Below are 22,457 nucleotides of genomic sequence, written 5' to 3' on the forward strand. Positions count from 1 at the left end.
ATTGGAAGCAGGCTGGACTTATGTGACAAGATATGTTAAATCTTTATGTGACAAGATATGTTATATCTTCACTATATGTTAAAGAAGCTATAGAATCAAACAAGATAGTAAACCTAGAAAGATCGGAGTCCTCCACAGAAACTCTGTGGGTGACAGTAAAAGGCCTGAATGGAAATATGTTACTAGGCACATGCTATCGCCCTTCTGACCAAAATGCGGACAGTGACTGGGAGTCGCAGAAGGAAATCAGGGAGGCATCAAAGAGAGACAGAGTTGTCATAATCGGTGACTTCAGTTACCCACACATAGAATGAGTAAATTCACATTCAGGTAATGACAAAGAGTTGAATTACTGTGACCTAGAACAGTTGGTCATGGAATCAAACTGAGAGAAGGTGACCTTGGACTTAATCCTGAGTGGTACCCAAGACCTGGTGTGAGATGTCAGTGTCATGGAACCTTTAGGTAACAGTGACCATAGTGTGATCAAATTCAGCATACTTCTGAGAAGAGAATAACCAAGGAAGTCTAACATAGACACTTTGAATTTCAGAAGAGGAAACTTCTCTAAAATGAGGAGTTTGGTGAAAAGAAAACTGAAAGGGAAAATCAGAAGAGTCACTTTGCTCCAGAATGTATAAAGTTTATTTAAAACCACAATACTAGAAGCCCAGTTAGAATGTATACCAAAAAGGAGGAAAGGTACCACCAAATCTGGAAGGATACCAGCATGGCTTACAAGTAAAGTCAAGGAAGCTATAAAGGGAGGAAAGACTTATTTCAGAAATTGGAAGTCCTGCCCAAATGAAGAGAACAGAAAGGAACACAAACTCTGGTAAAAGAGATGCAAGGAGACAATAAGGGATGTGAAAAGAGAGTTTGAGGAACATTTAGCTAAAAGCATCAAGGGGATTAACAAAAACTTCTTTAAATACATCAGAAGCAGGAAACTTGACAAGGAGACGGTTGGACCGTTAGATGATGAGGGAGTGAAAGGGATTATTAAGGAGGATATGCAGATTGCAGAGAAGCTAAATGAGTTCTTTGCATCTGTCTTCATGGCAGAGGATACTGAGCATATACTTGTGTTTAAACTGAGCTTCTCAGGGACAAAGGCTAAAGAACTGAGTCAGATAGAGGTGATGAGAGATGATGTTCTAAACAGTCGGAACAAATTCAAAATTAACAAATCGCCAGGGCCAGAAGCATCCACCCAAGAGTCAAGAACTCAAATGTAAAATTGCCAACCTCCTTGCAAGAATATATAACTTATCCCTACAATCAGGCTCTGTACCAGAAGACTGGAAAGTAGCCAATGTAACGCCGATTTTCAAAAAAGGATCCAAGGGAGATGTGGGAAATTACAGGCTGGTTAGCTTAATGTTTGTTCTGGGGAAACAAACATTGAAGAAGAGGCTTTGCTGTGGGGAGAACCAGCATAGCTTCTGCAAAGCTAAATCTTGCCTTACCAACCTTTTGGAGTTCTTTGAGAGTGTCAGCTTGTGTGTGGATAAAGGTGATTCAATTGACATAATATATTTGGATTTTCAAAAAGCTTTTGACAAAGTTCCTTATCAAAGACTTTTGAGAAAATTTAGCAGTCATGGGATAAGGGGACATGTTCATGTGTGGATTGGTAACCGGTTGAAGGAGAGGAAACAGAGGGTAGGAATAAATGGACGGTTCTCTAAATGGAGGGAAGTAAGTAGTGGGGTCCCCCAGGGATCTGTACTGGGACACGTGCTTTTTATTTATTCATAAATGATCTAGAAGTAGGGGTAAGCAGCGAGGTGGCCAAATTTGCAGATGACACCAAACTATTTAGGGTAGTGAAATCCACAACAGATTGAGAGGAGCTCCAAAAGGATCTCTCCGAACTGGGGAATTGGGCAACAAAATGGCAGATGTGGTTCAATGTAAGCAAGTGTAAAGTGATGCATATTGGGGCAAAAAACCACAACTTCACATATCAGGAATGCATTCACACATTTCCAGTGACACATTTAGTTTGACCTTGGTGTCCTATTAATAGACAAAATGTCTATTGCATGGCCTCTTATTGCCTGCATTGGGCCACATAGTTTGATTTTCTGCAGTGAGGAAGATGTCATGTCATTGTGCATTTGTTACCTAATGCCATTCCATTTGCTGTGTGGTATTAGATTGGCTGTATATGTCCACTTGATTGTATTACATGAGTCATTGCTACCCATGGAGGATAGAAGCATCTACAGGTGAAACTCGGAAAATTAGAATATCGTGCAAAAGTCCATTAATTTCAGTAATGCAAATTAAAAGGTGAAACTGATATATGAGACAGACGCATTACATGCAAAGCGAGATAAGTCAAGCCTTAATTTGTTATAATTGTGATGATCATGGCGTACAGCTCATGAAAACCCCAAATCCACAATCTCAGAAAATTAGAATATTACATGGAACCAAGAAGACAAGGATTGAGGAAAAGAACAATATCGGACCTCTGAAAAGTATACAGTATACTGTGCTTGATTGGCCAGCAAACTCGCCTGACCTGACCCCATAGAGAATCTATGGGGCATTGCCAAGAGAAGGATGAGAGACATGAGACCAAACAATGCAGAATTGCTGAAGGACGCTAATGAAGCATCCTGGTCTTCCATAATACCTCATCAGTGCCACAGGCTGATAGCATCCATGCCACTCTGCATTGAGGCAGTAATTGCTGCAAAAGGGGCCCAAACCAAGTACTGAATACATATGCATGCTTATACTTTTCAGAGGTCCGATATTGTTCTATTCTTCAATCCTTGTCTTCTTGGTTCCATGTAATATTCTAATTTTCTGAGATTGTGGATTTGGGGTTTTCATGAGCTGTACGCCATGATCATCACAATTATAACAAATTAAGGCTTGACTTATCTCGCTTTGCATGTAATGCGTCTGTCTCATATATCAGTTTCACCTTTTAATTTGCCTTACTGAAATTAATGGACTTTTGCACGATATTCTAGTTTTCCGAGTTTCACCTGTATGCAAAAAGGGATACCAAAAATTTCAAAATAAATATATATTCAGCTGGTTAGGAGAAATATTCTGCATCTTTGAAAGTGCAAATCTCAAAACAAAAACCCAAGACAATGAATGATTGGCACAGTAAACAGTGGTATAGTTGTTATTCAAATTCCACTTTTCAACAAAATTGGTTCTCCAAGCTGTTTACAAAGAAAAAGAAATAAGTTATGATCTTAAATTTCAAGAGGTGGGTGGCATTTACAGATCACTACACACGCAAACCCAGAGCAGGATGAGGGAAGATGCTGCAAAGAGAAGTGGCTAAAGCTTGCTAGAATTCCTTGCCAGTGTAAGCAAGAGTTTTTGGATCAGTATAATGGCCCTGAACAAAGTCTGACATCAGCCCCAATAGCCCTTACCAATGACCAAGCTCTTATTCTGAGTGAATAATGGTCTCTCAGTAGTAAATTCAGTTGTTTATAATGTTCAGTTACCGGATTTTTTCAGATTCAGGTATGTTTTAATAAAATTCCTGTCTTCTTGTGTTTAGGGCATATAGGAACATAGGAAGCTGCCATTGGTCTATCTAGCTCAGTATTGTCTTCACAGACTGGCAGCAGCTTCTCCAAGGTTGCAGGCAGGAATTTCTCTCAGCCCTATCTTGGAGAAGCCTGGGAGGGCTCCATCCCCTGAGGGGAATATCTTAACAGTTCTCACACATCAAGTCTCCCATTCATATGCAACTAGGGCAGACCCTGCTTAGCTAAGGGGACAGGTCATGCTTGCTACCACAAGACCAGCTCTTCTCGTATGCATTGTATGAAGTTAATATCTGTACAAAAATTCAGGATACCCTATAGCTTAGTGTGAGAGTTTTTGCAACTGGTTGTACTTGATCTCTTGTATAGATCTTGAAGCTTGAATGAAAGTATTTCTTAAACTGAAATCTGAGGACCTACTTTTTGAGGGATGGCTTCCAAATTAATTGTGTGCATAGATATTAAATTTTCTCTTGTTGCTATGGTTATGTGTCCCATCTCTACTGCTGCTTGTAACTCTTCATCCCTGGGCTTCTGGCCCTTAAAATTCTGTCTCTTCTCTGACCGTTGTCCATCCCTCCAAAGAATAATGTCCAAAGTACTAGAACAGTGATAAACATTATAGCCAGCCAGTACCTCTGAATACCCCAGAGCAAAATGGATAATTTTCAGCAAAAAGGTGCATTTGGAAAGAGGGGGGAAATAGAACATAGCATGTTCAGTTAGCAGATCCCCATTTAGCAGATCTGGTACTCAGATGCACAGTTTATTTTCACGTGGCGGGGGGGGGCACTTTGGCAAAAGATATTCAGTGTAGTAGCCATTTCTTACCACACAGAGGTCTGTGCAGTGCTGCACTTTTCTTAGAGGCCCTTTGAGAGAAAGAGAGCCCTGTTGAACCCCAATACTATCTTGGAAGGTGTGCAGGGAGTTCTGGGAAGTGTCATCCATCCCAGAGTTTTCCCCATAGAACTAAATGGAGAAAGCGCTCCACACAGTGCCTTCTAAGATGTTGCTGGGGTAACATTGAAAGGGGTCCATTTCCCTTAAAGGAGCCCCACTGGCACTAGAAAAAGTGCAGTATTGCATGGTGGGAATGGTCACCTCTGTGCAGTGCTAAAGGAGCTTTGCAGGGTATTTGGCTTGGCCAAAGCTTCACACAGGCCTAATAAATGATTAGTTAGGGAGCCGTACTTGGAGTCAGTGGGAGCTGCCACTGAGTCCCAGGCCTAGCAACAAAGAACACTGTCCAAGGTGCTCAATTTGCAGATTCCTTGCTAACTGGGTAAGGAGGCACTTTTCAGGTGACAATTCTAATATTTAACAGGGGGATAGCAACTGTCCCTATGTATCCCAGCACAGCATGTTTTCCAGTGGCTGTGTGCTGGGGTCTACCTGTGCTTTTCTTTTTCTTTTTTTAAGTGAGCCTCTCTGGGAGAGGGAACCCTCTTGAATTTTTTGCTGTGTGGACCCCTAGTGAACTTTTAAAGTTGAGAAACTGTATATACATATTTTAAATAATAAAATCAGGTATATGAGAGAGTAAATACATAATAGCATGCTCACTTAGCTACAACTCTGAGTTGCCTTAAGGTGGAAGATGCAGTATTGAGAAGATGTGGTACAATGCTCAGATATGTTGTTTATCCATTTTCAGACAGGATTTTGTGTTACTTCCCCTCAGACTCTTTTATATATATGTTTTCCTGGCACCCCAGAAGTGTTGCATGGCCAAAAATGCATCCTCAGATAGTTTGCATCAATGTTGCTCACCTGGGGGCCCTTCTAGGTGGTGGCTTATTCCCTCATGGTATAAGCAATTTTGCAGGGTGTCTGTATAACCAGAGGCAATCTTACCCCTGGACTTCCGGACCTCCACACCTCCCTGGCGGCCTCCAAATCCTGTTTGGTGTGACCTAGGTGGTGTGGTTATGTTAAAAGTACTGTTTGGGAGGGTGGATGGGGCCTCCAAAAGCCTTTAGGTCCAGGCTCCAAAATTACTTAGATGCACCTCTGTTTACAACATTGTCTCAATCTCATGTGAAATATACGCTATCGTCATAAAACACCTGTTTCTTTTTGTTGGTCAGATATTCTGCCTTGAAAGAGCCAGTGGAACAACTTGCACAATGAGTAAACGTGTAAACAAATCAGAGTGTCTGGATTTAAGGAGGAGTGATTTTCTGCATAGGTGATGATGTACTGGAAGGTTGACTTCCAAACATGCATCCCAGCCCCTTTGCAACGGAATGCACTTTTGCCATTTTGCCACCTCTCTTCTTTCTTCATTGCCCTCCCTTTTTAACCAAGTTCAGTATTTTTGCTATTATGATTTTCTGCCCCTCATACTTATTTGTACAAATAAGAGCCCATTCCCAACCATATTTACTCAGATGTAAGCACTGCTGTTAATGGGACTTGCTCCCAAGAACGCAGAGAGAGAAGCATCGTGAGTTCTGAGGTAGGGCTTTGGACTGCTGTTCAGATTATTATTATTTTTTTTAATTCTCCCTCACTGTGGTGATTTAAATGGCAAGAATTCAAACCTCAACTTTAAAGTGTGCACACACAGAAACTCCTGCACTTATAGCAATAGCACTTACATTTATATACCGCTCTATAGTCGGAGCTCTCTAAGCGGTTTACAATGATTTTAGCATATTGCCCCCAACATTCTGGTACTCATTTTACCGACCTCGTAAGGATGGAAGGCTGAGTCAACCTTGAGCCCCTGGTCAGGATCGAACTTGTAACCTTCTGGTTACAGGGCGGCAGTTTTTACCACTGCGCCACCAGGGGCTGGGGCTTATCTGCCTAAATGTGGATGGTATAATGATCTCACAAGGGTCTACCATGCAAGTAATTTTCATTTCATTCTAAGAAACAAAAGAGTTATGAGTTTGGTGTAAAAAAGAGGGGTGGGTGGGGGATGGCCGTAAAACTGCAATGTATGCCTGTATGGAAACCACTGGAGGCATTTCTCTGAAATTTGGAATCGTATACTCAGAAGAGTCTAGCATGTATGCAAGTTCATCAGATTCTGCCAAGAACAAAAAAAGTTAGGAGGAAGAGAAAGCTCAAAGGGTTACAGAAACCTTCACACCTCTCTGCCTGAAATCTGGGTGGTATTATATTGGCATCACAGAGGTCTACAAAGCATGCAATTTTTATCCTATTCTGACCAGGAACAGGAATTATAGGGTTTTCTGTTGACAAGCAATACATTCTCCACTCCCATTTTGACAGCCATCAAACTCAAGGCTCAAAAGTGCATGGAAACAGGAGGAAATACAGACAACCAATGGCAACATTCCACCCTCAGTACAGATGGATTTCTGCATGTGAATCAGTGCAGAAACCCATAGAAGCAAACAAACAAACAAAAATCCCTCCATCTGGAAGCACCCAGATTGACTAAGTAGTCTGCATATGAAAAGAACTCAAACTCATACTCAGTGGATCCAGATAAGGAGAAGTATTTTGAGGGAAGAGATTCTGATTTTGGGGAACTAACTTCAGGTTCTCTTGTGTGGGATAAATACTTGTCAGGAACCTTTATTGTGAAACTTTTCCATTCTTTGACCCCCAGCCTAATCATTTGTTTTCACTTCCCTTAACTCTTTTGGTTTAATGCAAATGATTGTCAAATTGTGGGGCAGGACAATGAGTGGAGATGTTGCAAAGATATAGGAAGGGAGATGATCCTTAGGCAGATGGGGTGTTCCAGCCTTCACCAGCCAAGACCTGAATGGGTTGGATTTCCCTGACAACAAACTTGTAGTGACACAAATGAAATTTGTGGGTGATGATAAGCACTGACTGCTGCTGCATTTGCTCCCATCATCCCAACCTGATTTGGGAAGAAGAGTTGCTGTTTTATTTTAAAACAGTTTCTCTGTGCCTTATTTTAAGAGAGGCGTGGATGTCCTGTTCTACCTTTTAATTTTAGTGTGGGTTTATTTATTTATTAATTATTTTATTTATTCAATTTCTATACCGCCCTTCCAAAAATGGCTCAGGGCGGTTTACACAGAGAAATAATAAATAAATAAGATGGATCCCTGTCCCCAAAGGGCTCACAGTCTAAAAAGAAACACAAGGTAGACACCAGCAACAGTCACTGGAGGTACTGTGCTGGGGTGGATAGGGCCAGTTACTCTCCCTCTGCTAAATAAAGAGAATCACCACATTAAAAGGTGCCTCTTTGCCAAGTTAGCAGGGGTTAGTACCTCAAGCCACAGATACACACACAAGCAACTTGCATGCACACAGCCACGTGTAGCGATTATCTGTGGAACATATGGTTGGTGCTGTGGTGGAAATGTAGGTAATACAAGTTTAGAAAGAAGGCCCAAGTTCAAGAACTTTGAAGAATAGTCGTTCCGTGTAACTGGACATGAAGTGTTGTCCTGAGGTGGTCTGCTTAGTGGTTTCTGATTCTTGGAGGCAATCCCAATTCTCTTGATGCTCTTCCAAAGAATTGTGAATTCAAGGCAAGCACTACTGTGGTGGGTCTCTGAGAAATAGAGGCAAGAGAAGCTTGCTTGCTTGCAGTAGCTGGGGTGAGATATTAGATGCAAATCAAAGTGTTTTTTAAACTAGTTGTGGGGAGCAGTGGAGTTGGTGGGGAGACTGGAGGTTTATAACACACTGTTCCCTGGTGAGCCCCTGGTGGCGCAGTGGTAAAACTGCTGCCCTGTAACCAGAAGGTTACAAGTTCGATCCTGACCAAGGGGCTCAAGGTTGACTCAGCCTTCCATCCTTCCGAGGTCGGTAAAATGAGTACCCAGAATGTTGGGGGGCAATATGCTAAAATCATTGTAAACAGCTTAGAGAGCTTCCAGCTATAGAGCGGTATATAAATGTAAGTGCTATTGCTGCTATTGCTATTCCCCTCAGACAGATTTCAACAGATTTGTATTGCAGTATCTGGCACTCTGGAATCCAGTGAGTAGATATCCCCCCAAATGGTCCACCTTCTAAGAGAAAAAAATAGAATTCTTCGACGTGGTCTTTGTCTTCTACATATATGGGCTATGAGCCTGCGTAGAGACCTCGTCGGAATCTAACAAGCTCGATTTCTCCTGCTTCGGGTGGGAACTCTGCCCCCAGCCGCTATATATGGCTGTGCCGCTCCTCATCCCCTCAGTCTTTTTTCATCCGCACTTCAGCGAACATCGTGGAGTCTTCAGCTGGGTAACAAGTAGGATCACACTATCCCTTGTTGTTTTTTCACCTGTTTTCTCCTTTCCTAAATTCTTTTTCTTGTTTTCGTGTAATTGAGTTTTTTTCTTTGGTGTTTTGTTTTAACGGTTTCCCTTTCCTAGAGCTCCGGTCCCGGCTGGGATGGAGCGTGGTGGCCTGCCGGCCTTTGGCATGTATGCCAAGCACAAAGAACTTCAAGAAGTGTGTCTGATGCAGATCAAAGATCCCTTCTCCCGATACGCACACCGAGTGCCTTTTGTGCTTGGGGGACTCCCACATTGTTGAGACCTGTCCGCACTGCCAGAAGTTTAGTGAACAGGCTCACAGAAATAGGGCTTCTTGCTTGCACGCAGCCCTGTAGGAGCTGGCTCTCTGTTCTTCGGAAGCCTTGTATTTGAAAAGGTAATTGAGAACAGGTGCATCGATACAGTCAGACTGTGCGGCATCTGCTACTGCGGAGACCGGAGATCAGGCCCTGGTACTGGTATTGACGCCCTCAAACGCTTGTCCTTTGATGGATCTGAGTGAAAGGACACACTTGGAGGAGCTCCATATCAGCCCCCTACGGTACCGAAGGCCTCCCCAAACTCATTGGGATTGGCATCGAAGGTCAAGAAGAAGCTTAAACTACGTAGACAACTGCCAGCTGGTCAGCATCTACCTCCAATTCCCAAAAAGAAGAAATCGGAAGGCGTCCCGGTATCAGAAGCTCTGGCACCTAAGAAGACTAAGACACCTCAGATCGTCCGGCGCAGAAATCATCAATATCGATGTGCCCTAATTCACTTGTAGCAGTTGAGGTTTTAGAATCGTCGTGACAGAAGATCTGGCATATGCTTTGTCTGAGGAAGAAGCCTACTCTCCACCCAAGATTGCTGAAGATGCTTTGTGGTTGCCTAGACATAGATCGCTGTGGGATCATGCGGACTGTGGTGAGAGGCTTCCCTTGATACCACCGCTGAGGCCTTGGTTTCCAACCCCGAATCACATGGCATTGGACTCGCGATGTCTACCTGTCCTGCTGAACCTGTTGTCGCAGGAACAGGGACGGGTCCTACACCGGGGTGTTCGGTCCCTCCACTTGACTGCATGGCGGGTCCTTCCGACTTCCCCTTGAGACTGAAGGAGGTTTTGGTGTCTGCTAGGAGGCAGTCCACAAGAAAGTTGTAGGACTACAAATAGACTTGCTTCATGTCCTTTGCTTCCCTGAATGGGTTCGATACATTTAATCCATCTGTACAAGACATTTGTAACTATCTATCTATTGTCCCTTAAGGAGTCTGGCTTGAGACTGGCTGCCATTGTGGCACATTCTCCCTCTGACTGGCCTTCTTGGTTTAAAAATCCAGTGGTTAAAAGTTTCCTGAAGGGTCTGCCACATTTGTTCCCAGACGATCTGGTCATGTCACCGGCCTTGGACCTATCCGTGGTATTGGCTGGTCTTCTATGGCTGCCCTTTGAGCCTTTGGTGTCTATTGACCCTCGTCTCTTGACCTGGAAGGTCAACTGACCAACCGTACCTGCAGTTCCATAAAGACAATGTTGTAATCAGGACGGATGCCAAATTCCTTCCAAAGGTGGTGTCCATGTTTCACCGCTCGTCCCCACTCCCTTTACCCGTGTTCTTTCCAAATCCTTCATCAGATGCGGAGAAACGGCTACACCGTTTAGATGTTCGAAGGGCCCTGTCCTTCTATGTTCAGAGGTCTGCTGAATGGAGGAAGTCTCCCTCATTGTTTGTTCTATACGATGGGCCACGTAAAGGGTTCCAAGTCTCGGCCCAATCTGTGTCCAGGTGGATAGTCTCCACTATTGAACTTTGTTATCAGTTGGCCCATAAGCAGTTGCCTGCTACTGTGAAGGTGCACTCTGTTAGGTCCATAGCGGCCTCTGTGGCCTTTGATCGTGTGGTCCCATTGGACACTATATGTCAGGCAGCTACTTGGGCTTCGCCCCATTCATTCATTCAGCATTATGCTATTGATGTTAGAGCACTTAATGATGCTGTATTTGTCAGGAGTGTCCTGCAATCTATTTTCAGTTGGATTTGCTTGTCCTGAAATAAATTCTTTCTGGCTGTTTACATGTTGCCTCTGTTTCTTCCCTCCTCCATGGGTGCTTGCTTGTTATGGGTGTAGTAGACAGAGACCACGTCAAAGAACTACAGGTTACTCACCTGTAACATTGGTTCTTCTAGTGGTCATCTGTACTTCTACATACCCTCCCATCCTCCCCGCGGGGTTCACTGAAGCTGGACTCTGTGACTGAGGGGATGAGGAGTGGCGCAACCGTATATACGAGCAGCTGGGGGAGGAGTTCTAGCCCAAAGCAGGAGAAATTGAGCTTGTTAGATTCTGACGAGGTCTCTGTGCAGGTGCATAGCCCATATGTGTAGAAGTACAGATGACCACTAGAAGAACCAACGTTAGAGGTGAGTAACCTGTAGTTTTATATGTGCAAAATTATTCTTGAGTATAGCTAGTGATCTTGGAAGTTCTTGGAACTCAGTTAAAAGCATGTTGATTATTTTTCAAATTGGAACAAACAGTGAGTGTAGATTTGATCCCAGCTGTAAATCAGAAAAGGAGGACAAGTGAAATTCATAAGATTCTCACAGTGCCATGTGTGTCAGAAAACAGCAAACTGGCAGGATAACTATCAAAGGGTTAGTTGCAGATGGCTCCCTATACACATGAGCTATGATGGTCTCTAAAAGCTTAATCTTTTGGCTTTTGCAGGCTTGACAGTGAAAAAATGGCTGTACCTTGGTACAGAGAAATGCTAAAACTAATAGACAGAATAAGATAAGTCCACGTTCTCCACATTGCATTGTACCCTGCAACCTCTTTTGTTTCTGGAGGGGTGGATGCAAAAGGGCACTGTAGAAATCTGACAGGAATAAAGCCTGTATTTTGTGCTCCCCTGTGGCTTTGCACTAACTGCTTATTTACTGACCCTGCTAGCAGAGTAGTTTTGTTATCACTGGTGAGTTCAGGTGTGCACAAAGCAATGGAAGGTAGTGATTGCAAAGTAGTAAAGGATTTGGGGTAAAAAAAGTAAAAACATCCTAAATTAATTTTAGCTCTGCATTTCCCATTATTACAGCTACATTTGTATTTTCTGGTATGGAAATTGCAAATGTAGAAAAGGCCTAATGAGGTCATAGGAAGAGAGCTGGTCTTGTGGTAGCAAGCATGACTTGTCCCCTTTGCTAAGCAGGGTCCACCTGGCTTCATATGAATGGGAGACTAGCAGTGTGAGCACTGCATGATATTCTCCTCAAGGGATGGAGCTGCTCTGGGAAGAGCAGAGGGTTCCAAGTTCCCTCCCTGGCATCTCCAAGATAGGGCTGAGAGAAAGATTCCTGCCTGCAACCTTGGAGGAGCCGCTGCCCGTCTGTGAAGACAGTACTGAGCTAAATAGACCAATGGTCTGACTCAGTATATGGCAGCTTCCTATGTTCCTATGTAAGGCCATAGTGTTGCAATACATACTGTTTTTGTGACTTGGTATGGGGCAGTAATGTTGACAAAGAATCAAGGAGAGCCAAGCAAATACAGCACTACCCCTCTTGTCTATGCCCATGGAGGCTTCTAGGAAGAGGGGAACCATTGCTCTTTAGTACAGTTATCACTGTCGGGCCTTGGTCAAGCTCTGAAGCAGGCCACAGCTGCGGGACTGATCCCAGTGCAGATAAGAATCAAAGGGGGGCAGAGGTAGCAGATAAGGACAGACTAGTAGTTGGGTATTGGGTAGGGTGTGGTAGTCTGTTGCTTTGATTGAAAAGGGGACAAGTTGCTTGGACTGAAAAAGCCTGGGACAACTGTTCTATAGAGCCAGCCAGGCCACTATTGGTGTCTGGGGTCACCTAGACCAGGGTGTGGGGTGGGTTTCCCAAACTGTGGTACTCCAGATGTTGATGAACTACAATGCCCATCATCCTGAGCTACAATTTATGGTGGCTGGGGATGATGGGAGTTGTAGTTCGGCTTGCCCTGCTGTCCAGGCAACCTTTGTAGAGGAAGAAGCTGTCTCCCACAACTTGTTTCCCTGCTTTTCTTCCATCATCAATTGCTGTGCTGATGGTTTCTTGAGGACTACCCTATTAACATATTTCTTCTTCCCTCCTTGAAGCTAACCACAAAGATATCGATGAGACAAAGTTAATTGCAGCTGAGGGTAGGAACAAAGAATTAAGACAAAATCCACTCCCCTGGTATGCATAAATATATGTGGATAATTCCCTTTATGCACAATGGGGTCCTGTTTTAATCTTCCCTCCCTTTGCCACAACAGGCAGGCAGGCAATGCTATTTATTACTAAACTTTTTTTTTAAAGCTGAACATGAACACACACATATTTGGAAAATAATGCAAACACCACTCTTGCCAATATGAATAGAATTTTACAAATTTGTCTGTTTGTGGTAGTTATGCTGAAATGTATGGTCCCCAGGACTGGACCCTGCCCCTTCCCCTCAACTACAATCCTGTGCCTGTTTACTTGGAAGTAAGTCCCATTGAGTTCCGTTGGGCTTGTTCCCAGCAAAGCATGGATAGGATTGCAGCCTTATAGTCCCTGGCCTTGCACTGTGCCTCCATGCAAGTTCTGGGACAATCTTTTGCTCCCCTCAGAGAGGGGCAATCATCTTAGTAGTTGCTCTGGGCTGCAGAGGGCCTGCAACCTTGGAGCTGGAAGGAGAGGCTGGAGCTCCTTTTATTTAGTTTTCTAATTATATTGGTATACTGCTCCAAACTTGTGTCTCTGGGTGGTTTTGGCAGTGGGCAGCTGGGCTCTGAGCCCCCTAGCCTTCTCTAGTGGGCATCTTTCCCATAGCTGCTCTCTGCAGGGATAGTCCCTGCCCCCTCCACTGTTCCAAGCTGGAAAGGAAAATATGGTTCCTTTTGTCCCAGAGGACAACAGGACAGTCCCCATGGCAAGAATGGTGAATGGAATTGTGGAACCCCGTGTATGATTTAACCCAGAGCAGAATAAATAATTTACCTCTATAAAGAAAGAACCAAGGAATATTGATAAAGTGCTGCAGCAGTTTATGGAAGGATAGGTGTAACGAACAGCTTCACTCCATAGCAACAGAATAAGCCAGTAACCAGGGTGGAGCCACAACTATCACAGAATAGCTCAAATCCAACCACAGTTTTCTGTACTGCAGCCCTTTAGCACAAGTTTAAGAAATTATGAAATTCCTCCATGTTTTCCATGTAGTAAGCTTTATTCACCCAGAGCTAGAAGGTGCCTAATGGGATAATCTAGTTCAGCTTTTAACCCCCAGATAGGGTGTTCTATACTTCATGAGCAGCCAACTTACAGGCAGCAGGGGTTAGCGGCTCTCCTGGACTGAAACATAAGGCTCATCAGCCTGGTTATGGCATTGAGTCATGTATGTATTCATGCTTGTCCAGGGACATCCCTAGGGAGGTGCGGGGCTGGGGGTGAATCAGCATGTGCAGGGCCTCCTTAACATTTCACATCATTACAGAATCATACTGATTGATGACATACAGTGTAAATAGTGTGAGTGAGGTTTTTGGACATGTCCAACCAGCTTGGACATATAATGCATTTCTAAAGAAATAAAAATAAAAAGAACACATGCTTCACAGTTCTCAGACCTTTTGGGTTGCAAATCAAGTTGAGCATAATGCATTCAGCCATGATACTTGCTGGGTGACTCTGGGCCAGTCACTTCTCTCTCAGCTTAACTTACTTCACAGGGTTGTTGTGAGGAGAAACTTAAGTATGTAGTACACCGCTCTGGGCTCCTTGGAGGAAGAGCAGGATATAAAATGTAAAATAAAATAAATAAATAAATTCATAAACAAATGAATAATATATTGTTTGTTCCCGAAGTTTTTGTAATTTTCTGCCATGAAACAAGCCACTTATAGGACTTTTTATATGTTTTTTTTTTTAAACCAACAATTTGTCCAATCCACTTCAATTTAAATATACATATTCCTCCTACCCTGCCCTACATCTCTGCTCAATACCAAAGCCCTATGCCAAGTCATTCCAGGACAGGTGATCTAAAGGCTGGGGCAGAAGGGGGGCGTTTTAACATTTTTTATGAAGGCAAAGGGTAGGTTCTTCCATATGAGGGTGGAATGATGGTCTAGGGGGGTGCATTCACTTCCAGACATTTTTGCAATTTTCTGCCATGAAGCAAGCCATTTATGGGACTTTTTTGATTTTTTTTTTTAAATTAAAGAATTTTTTTTTTAAACCAACAATTTGTCCAATCCATTTCAATTTAAATATACATATTCCTCCCACCCTGCCCTACATCTCTGCTCAATGCCCAAGGCCTATGGCAAGCCAATCCCTAAATATTCAAGAGTGGGGGAAGATAACCACAAAAAGGAAATCACATCATACCTCCATTGCTAAGGCTGGGCTGGGCAGAGGGTCTGCAGAGAGCTCTGGTACTGGACACTCTCTGCCTGGCTGCTTGCCTGCCTGCCTGCCTGCTTCTTTCTTGAGCTTCAGGAAGGCCTGCATGGAAGCCTCTCCGGAAGCCCCAGCCACTCACCCACCAAACAAACAGCTGAGAGGTGGGGAGAGGCATCGCTCTAGCAGTTTGCCTGAGAACCTTTCAAGCTGCACACAGACATAAAAGATCAGCTCTGGCTGGGCTGCAGGGAAAGATAAGTGTCTGGGACTGGGGGAGAGAGGAGGGCTGGCTGTACTGCAGTGTGCCTAGAGCGGGGCGTGTCCCAGTGCGGGGCTCGGGGCAATTGCCCCAGTCACCCCGCCCTAAGGATGGCCCTGTGCTTGTCTCAATCATACTGTGCTGCTGCCTGCTCCCTTAGTGTAGTAGCTTAGAGGTAAAACATCAAGATATGGCATGTGCACCAGGGTTGACCACCATTTCTATGCTCCTGACAGACGTGTGTCTTCTCTGCCCCTCGCCCAACCTTTGGAAATTTCTCGACCTGTTTGGGCATGTTTTGTTTCTGAATACTTAAACCAAAGTTTGGGTAGTTCTGCTGCTCCCACAGAACAAGCAAAGTTAAAAGCTTGCTCAACATAATATATTTACTTTGTATTCTTTGTGTCGCTAGGGGAGAGGAGTCCGTGTTCTCCCCTCTCTCTGGTGGCCCCTTGGAGTGAGGGAGTTAATGAAGAAAATAGGGAGAGGTGGGGCTGGGGGGCCCCTCAAGAGCTCAGGGGCCCATTTAACTTAAGCCTTTCTTCCTGCAACTTAAGTGCACTGGTTCTTGCCCTGACTTTGGTGGATGGGGATGACTTAACTTTTATTCCTCTTCCTGATAATCCTTTGTATCGTCATCCTCCCTTTTAATTATATCCTCTCTTACAGTAACAGCCCAATTCTCACCACATGTACTTAGAAATAAGAGCCATTCCATACTTTTGTTCAGGTCTGCACAACTTCGGCCCTCCTGCAAATGCAGGACTACAACTCCCATAATCCCTGACTATTGAGCACAGTGTCTGGGAATGATGGGAGTTGTCCAAAACCAGCTGGAGGGCTGAAGTTGTGCAGCCCTGCCTTAGTTGGTTGCAAGCCTGAGTTTGCCAAATTTGACAGGAATTGGCCACCAGTCTTGGCTTTTTGATTAGTGTATAATTCAAGGGTTTCAAAACATGTCTGCTTGCACATCACATTTTTAGGTGTACACTTAAGGGGAAAAAATCCAGGGTAACTGGAAAGGAATAATTCTCAGACCATTTTCTTTTTGTCCTGAGCACTTTAAAAACTATGTGTGAAGCAACCTTAAGTTCTAGTGACTTCATTGAGCTTTAATTCCATGTAAATCTGTTTAGCATTGCAGTGTTAACTCGTCTAGTAAACATACTAGTCCAGGGGCATAGCTAGGGGAGAGAAGTCCGTGTTCTCCCCTCTCTCTGGTGGCCCCTTGGAGTGAGGGAGTTAATGAAGAAAATAGGGAGGGTTGGGGCTGGGGGGCCCCTCAGGGGCCCAGGTTCTTTGAACCCATCTGCTCAATTATAGCTACACCCCTGTACTAGTCATTTCAGCCTCCCCCTATTTCCTTGTATGGCTTATCTTCTGAATACTTGTATGCTCCTTTGCATTTTTTCCAACTTGTCAAGTTGAAAAATTGTACCCCTTTACTCCAGGGTAATCAGTCTGGAATAACAACATCACCTTGGTTCTGTATTCACAATCACAAATCCAATGTACTGGAAATGTGAAAAGATTCGGTCTTCTCTTCTGCCCCCTTGATTTTATGTACAAAAGATGTTTAAAGTCTGTTGAGGGCTAACTAATCAGTATTAACAGTGATCTTGAGCATGCAGTTTGAGATCAAGTTGTGGTCAAACCCTTTGTCCTGGCTGGGTTCCAGTTGGAATCATTACTTTCTTCCTGTCTGAAATTCCCCTTGATGATTCAGTCCTTGATAATCTATAGCCTTCCCCTGCTTCGTATGTATAATGTAGGTGGCACAGAACTGCTGCCTCATTGTAACCCAGAGATCTCCTCCCAGTGCTCTGCCTGCAGAGCTCTTTGGGATAAAGGAGACGGTTTGGAAATCAAAAGCTGCTATGCACCATCTCTCTCTCTCTCTCTCTGTGTCTACACACACATTATAGACACACACACACACGGCTTTCCAGTGTTCCTTTCAAGCTGGTGTTTTCCTAAACCTACTGTCTCAATGTGTACTGGGAAGTGTGTGTTTATGTGTGAGAGAAAGCGTCTCTCTCTCTCTCTCTCTCTCTCTCTCTCGGAATAAGAAGAATGTGCCGAGCCCTCTGGCTGGGAGCCAGGACTCTCTGTGGAAGTATAAATCGACCCATCAGGGAGGGGGGGAAGAGATTAACGTTGGCCGTCTTCATTAGTGGGTCCCCTGAGGAAGCCAGGGCTGCCATGAGCTGTGAATGAGACCAGCTGGGGAGGGGAAGGGAGGGCTCGCGGTTTTTATCACTCCCTTTAGAGTCTCCTGAGGAGAGGAGAGAATGATAGCGATGGAAGGACATAAAATGAAGGAAGCTGAAGCCTTGTAGCAGAACACTTGCTGCCTTCCGATTGGATGGAAGGGTATTTGGCTGCTAGTCCTCTTCTCCAATCAGTGCCCAGTGAGCTGTTTGGACTACTTGGCATGCTAATTGGGAGAAGAAGAGAGGAAATTGGCCCCGTGGCAGCATGATGCCCTGCCATGCCAAACAAGCGAGAGTAATTACACTCGCAGCACCTTCATTATGTGGTTTTCAGGGTAACCAGAAAGGAATAATTCTCAGACCTTTTTCTTTTTCTTTTTGTCCTGGGCACTTTAATCCAGGTAATTTTACTTTAGTCCTCCTATGCTCTTTGCGTATTTAACCCCTTCATACCAGATTTCTGTCTCCCTCAGGCCCATATGTTTGTCCATGCTAGGGCCTGTTTGCACATGCATGCAAGTTTTTTGTTTTTAGTTCAGGTTATTCAGTATGAAAGTGACTGCATTTCTGGGTGGGTAGGATTTTCACTCTCTTTTTCCTTTTGTCTAAATCTTGAAGAAACATATTTCTTGGTACAGTCCTTGACAGATTGAATTGTGATGAAGCTGCTACCGGTACAATCCAGTTAAAGCTTGTCGCTCCTCCCCTCCCCTTTCCTCCTCCCCTGTTTCTACATGCAGTGGAAGGATGCAGATATGACAGCTCTGGATCTTGGAGTTTTTTATTCATAAATACAGGTATGACATTCACTGCCTGTCTGAACTCTGATCTTGGGATCATAGAGAGAGAGAGGGAAGTTGTGTTGTCCCTTGCCCTGTTTGGTTCTTACAAGCTTGCAGTCTGTCAGCAAAGGGATTAGTGACTAGGTAAATGTGTTGCTGCTTTTTAGCAATGGGACACAGAACTGTTTTTAAAATGTAAACAAAGGCTTGATACACCAGAACCTTGTTTTGTCTGCCTGTCCTGGGATTAAAAAGGATAGGCAGAATCCAGAAATAGATGGATTCTAAGTTGCTGACAGAATGCAGGAATTTGGGCAGAGTTCAGAGTATTCCATCTTTCACAACTGCCTGGCACTGTTTGAAACCAGGCACTCAGAACAGGTGCTGCTGCTTCTTTGGCTGAAATGAGCATCCAGCCAGCCAGGAAAATTGTAGCTCTAGCTTTGAATGCCTGCCTTTTCCCTGTGGAATGAGGCCTGAGTGATTCCCTTCCAGACAGCTGATCTGACAGTCCTCCTGTTCTTTTTCATTCCTGTGTCTCTGTGGATAATTGGAGTCAAAATGAGCATAGAATGGTTAAACAAGTTCCAGCGTTTGCCTTTTGTTCTTCCCAGATCCTGGGTCAGAGGTTTATCCTTGTGAATGGTAGAGATATTCCATCTCTATAAATGGTGCCAGAAGTGTGTGTGCGTACATACGTACCTAGAATTGAATGAGATTTGCATGTGTGTTTTGCAGATAGTGACAGGATGGTTCATTTAGTTTATAGAAGGCTACATTTCACTTTTTTTCTCCCAATAGTGAAAACATTACTTCTGTAAAGTGCTTTGAATCCCAAATATCTCTTATTGATACAGCAGTTGCTTCAGTATTCTTCCTCAAAAAGAGTGAAAATACTGAAACCAACTGTGGCTTGAATTGTAATTTGATTTGATGATAATTTTAATATTGTCAGCTTATTTGGATGGTTCTCCGTGTTTATCTTTGGTCAATTAAATAAATGACTTTAATCAGCACAATTCAATACACATTACTTAACAAGGCACAGATATTTGGTACAGTATTGTAATAATACTTAGTGTATTATCCTAAGTATCCTATGTACTCAAACTGTCTCACATCATTATTAATCCTTACAACAACACTGTAAGGTAGGCTAACATTAATACCTTCATATTACAGATGTCAGAGTGCTGAGACTGAGATAAAGAGAGAGGGGGAGAGAGGCTTGCCTAAGGCCACCCAGTGAGTTCATGGCTGAGTTGAGATTTTGATTCAGGATTTCTGTCTTGCAGCATATTTTGTTCAGCACTGCAGTAGCTCTCAAAAATCATTTTCCTGGAATTGCCCAAGTGAGGCAATATATTTTATCAAATCAAGTAGCCATTTTGTTGGATGCCATGGGTCTTAAACCTTAGACCTGGAAGAAACAGGCATGAATTGCCTATTCTTTGTGCTACCACTGCACAGGTAGCAAAACTGGCCTGCAAAGAAAAGACTAAATGGGGACACACATTCGTGACTTCCAAAGATTGCCTTAAAAAGAAGGCTAGCAGGTGTTTACAAGGATCACAGAGAAAATCAAGAAGCAATATATTCAAGGTAAAAGCTAGGAAAATCTTCCTTGCTGTGAAAACACTTGGTCAATAGGGGAAAATAGCTTGAGAAACAGTGTCCTTTCACTGCAAGAGAGAACTTTGAGCACTTATTGTGGAGGGTTTAAGTGAAGTAATTCACTCTTGCAGAGATTTCAACTAGATGACTCAAAATTCTGACTTGCAGATTCCGGGTTGTTTGAAAAATGGACTGGAGGACAGCCTAGGGACAGCCTAGAGGAGTCTGTTGCAGCAGGACTAAGAGTAAGGAGTAAGAGTTATTGCCTGCCAGGAGAAGCTCTAATTTGTGAGAACTGGCAGACTTGGTTGAGAATAGTTTTGAAAAGCTACAGATAGCTACCATTTCTGTTACCTAAACATGGTTTACTCTTAAAAACAGAAGTCACTGTTTTAAAAAAGCTGTGGTGCCTTTCTAATACTGCAGTCTTATGCATGGTTCTCCCAAGCTGCAGCTCCAGGCTGCAATTCTGTACACACATACTTGGGAATAAGCCCCATTGAATATGGTGGGGCTTACTCCTAATGCATAGGATTGGTATGCAGATGATGGCTACAGTAGGTGGAATCTGGAAATGTAGGCTCTGAGGGAGAGTGGCTGGCTGGTGGGAAGCGTTTTCCTTGTAGCATTCTTTGTGATTGAATGGGGAAGCAATCATCTCTGGTATCCCTTCAGCCTAGTGTGGGAGGGAAAGCTTTCCCTCCCCTTCTGCTCAGCCTGAGCCTCTTGGGCTGTTGTCAATAACAAATGATTTTGCTATGCCTCATTTGCATATTGTTTTTTTAAGCCTTTGCATCCTCTTGTTCTGTTTTTTCATCTCCTTTCGTTCCCCACCCCAATGATTCTCTAGATGTTAAATTCTCTCAGTCCCCTCATCTACTCCTTTCATTTTTTCGTTCTGATTTCCAATGCCTAGGAGCAAAGAAAGGGAGAGAAATGGAGATGCGTTCTCATTCTCTTTCTCTTATACAGGGGATAGAATTGCAGGCAGACAAAATTGTCAGCTTGGCAGCAAGAGAGAGGGAGACTCCATCTCTGAAATGTGCAGAACATGCCTGTCAGTCCTGAGTGATCTGCTTACAGTGCCAAACATCAGAGTTACTTTCCTGACAACAGTGGATGGACTTCCCTTCAGAATATTGCTGTCATCTTCTGCTGCTTTTACAGGGTTAGAAACCAGGATTAGTTGCAAGTCACAAGCTCTTTCTCTACAACAACCTCCTCCCTGCAACTTTTGTGTTAGTGCTATACTTGCACTAGCAGCATGATATAATATCTCTCCATACTTTGCTGGGTGAGATTAACTTCTTTGATATAAAATATAAAAATCAAACATATATAGCAACCAAAACCAAATTTTAGATGTGTGGTGTGTGTGTGTGTAATGTGCATTCCAGTGAAAGAGTGAGGGAGCAAGCAGCCTTCAATAAGCCAAATAAATAAATAAATAAAAATTAAAAATTCATAAAATAATGAGGCATTGTTGTAGGGAGAGAAGGGGGTAACCTTAATGGTGTTCAGCAGATTACAAAAAAAGACTACATGATACATTTTGGAGCATTCCGCTTCTAAAGAAGAAAAATATATTTTAAAAGCGTTCCCTAACATGGTAGAATGATGTCGTGGGAGGGAGGGAGCAGAGAATTCTAGTGCCCATTATCAGCAATTGCAACAGAAGCAATCCGGGTGGGGGTGGGAAATTGTTCATTTTTGCAGTAACAAAAAGCTGGAAAAATGAAATATCCCTGCAATAGAAGTATTTCTGTGGGGGAAAGAATTCTGGATCCCTTGCAACAATTGAATAATAACAGAAAATATATATACCTAGATTGGTTTTCTCATTTTTCCTCTCCTGCCTCTGTTGATCCTACATCAACAGGGTAATCCTAACCTCTCAGCTTCAACAGTCTGTTCTAACACTGTGCACGTTGAGACAAAGATCAAGCGTGGTTTTTTGGAAAATCAAGATGAAGACTCCAATTGCTATTTGAGTTTACCCTTTCTGCCACTATTAAATTAAAATGATCTCACTCTACTTATTTTCCTGCTCAGAAGCTTTAAATAGACCTTTTCATCATGCACAGGGGGCAATTATTGCCTGTTGCTCCTCCTCTGTGCAGGGTGAGGATTGGTCCTGTGGATAATGCATTTGCTGATTCTAGGACTGGATGAGAGAGTCCTATATATCAAAGCCACCAGGTATTCTGTTTCTCAGTAACAGCAGGGAGCATTTATGCTAACAAAGTACAATTACTGCTTGATAATGATAGCAGGAGTCATTACTATGCCATGAGAAAATTCTCTGGAGACCCTCTCAGCCAGTAATACCCTTGAGGCAAGGAGACAAATCCAGATGTCTAGGAGTAGGAATGTTGGGTGAGCTAGTCCTGTGCTGGAACAGTTTTTGGCAATCTTCTTTCTAAAATAAAGTCTGCAATA

At 43.4% G+C, this 22,457-nt stretch overlaps 1 protein-coding gene across 1 annotated transcript in view; it reads left to right on the plus strand.

Annotated features, from left to right (window-relative positions):
• The window catches only part of TCF20 (transcription factor 20), a 288,990-nt gene that overhangs the window by 67,788 nt on the left and 198,745 nt on the right, over positions 1-22,457 (plus strand). The window lies entirely within an intron of this gene.

Source organism: Hemicordylus capensis, chromosome 5, assembly GCF_027244095.1.
Source record: "Hemicordylus capensis ecotype Gifberg chromosome 5, rHemCap1.1.pri, whole genome shotgun sequence".
Classification (NCBI taxonomy): Eukaryota; Metazoa; Chordata; class Lepidosauria; order Squamata; family Cordylidae; genus Hemicordylus; species Hemicordylus capensis.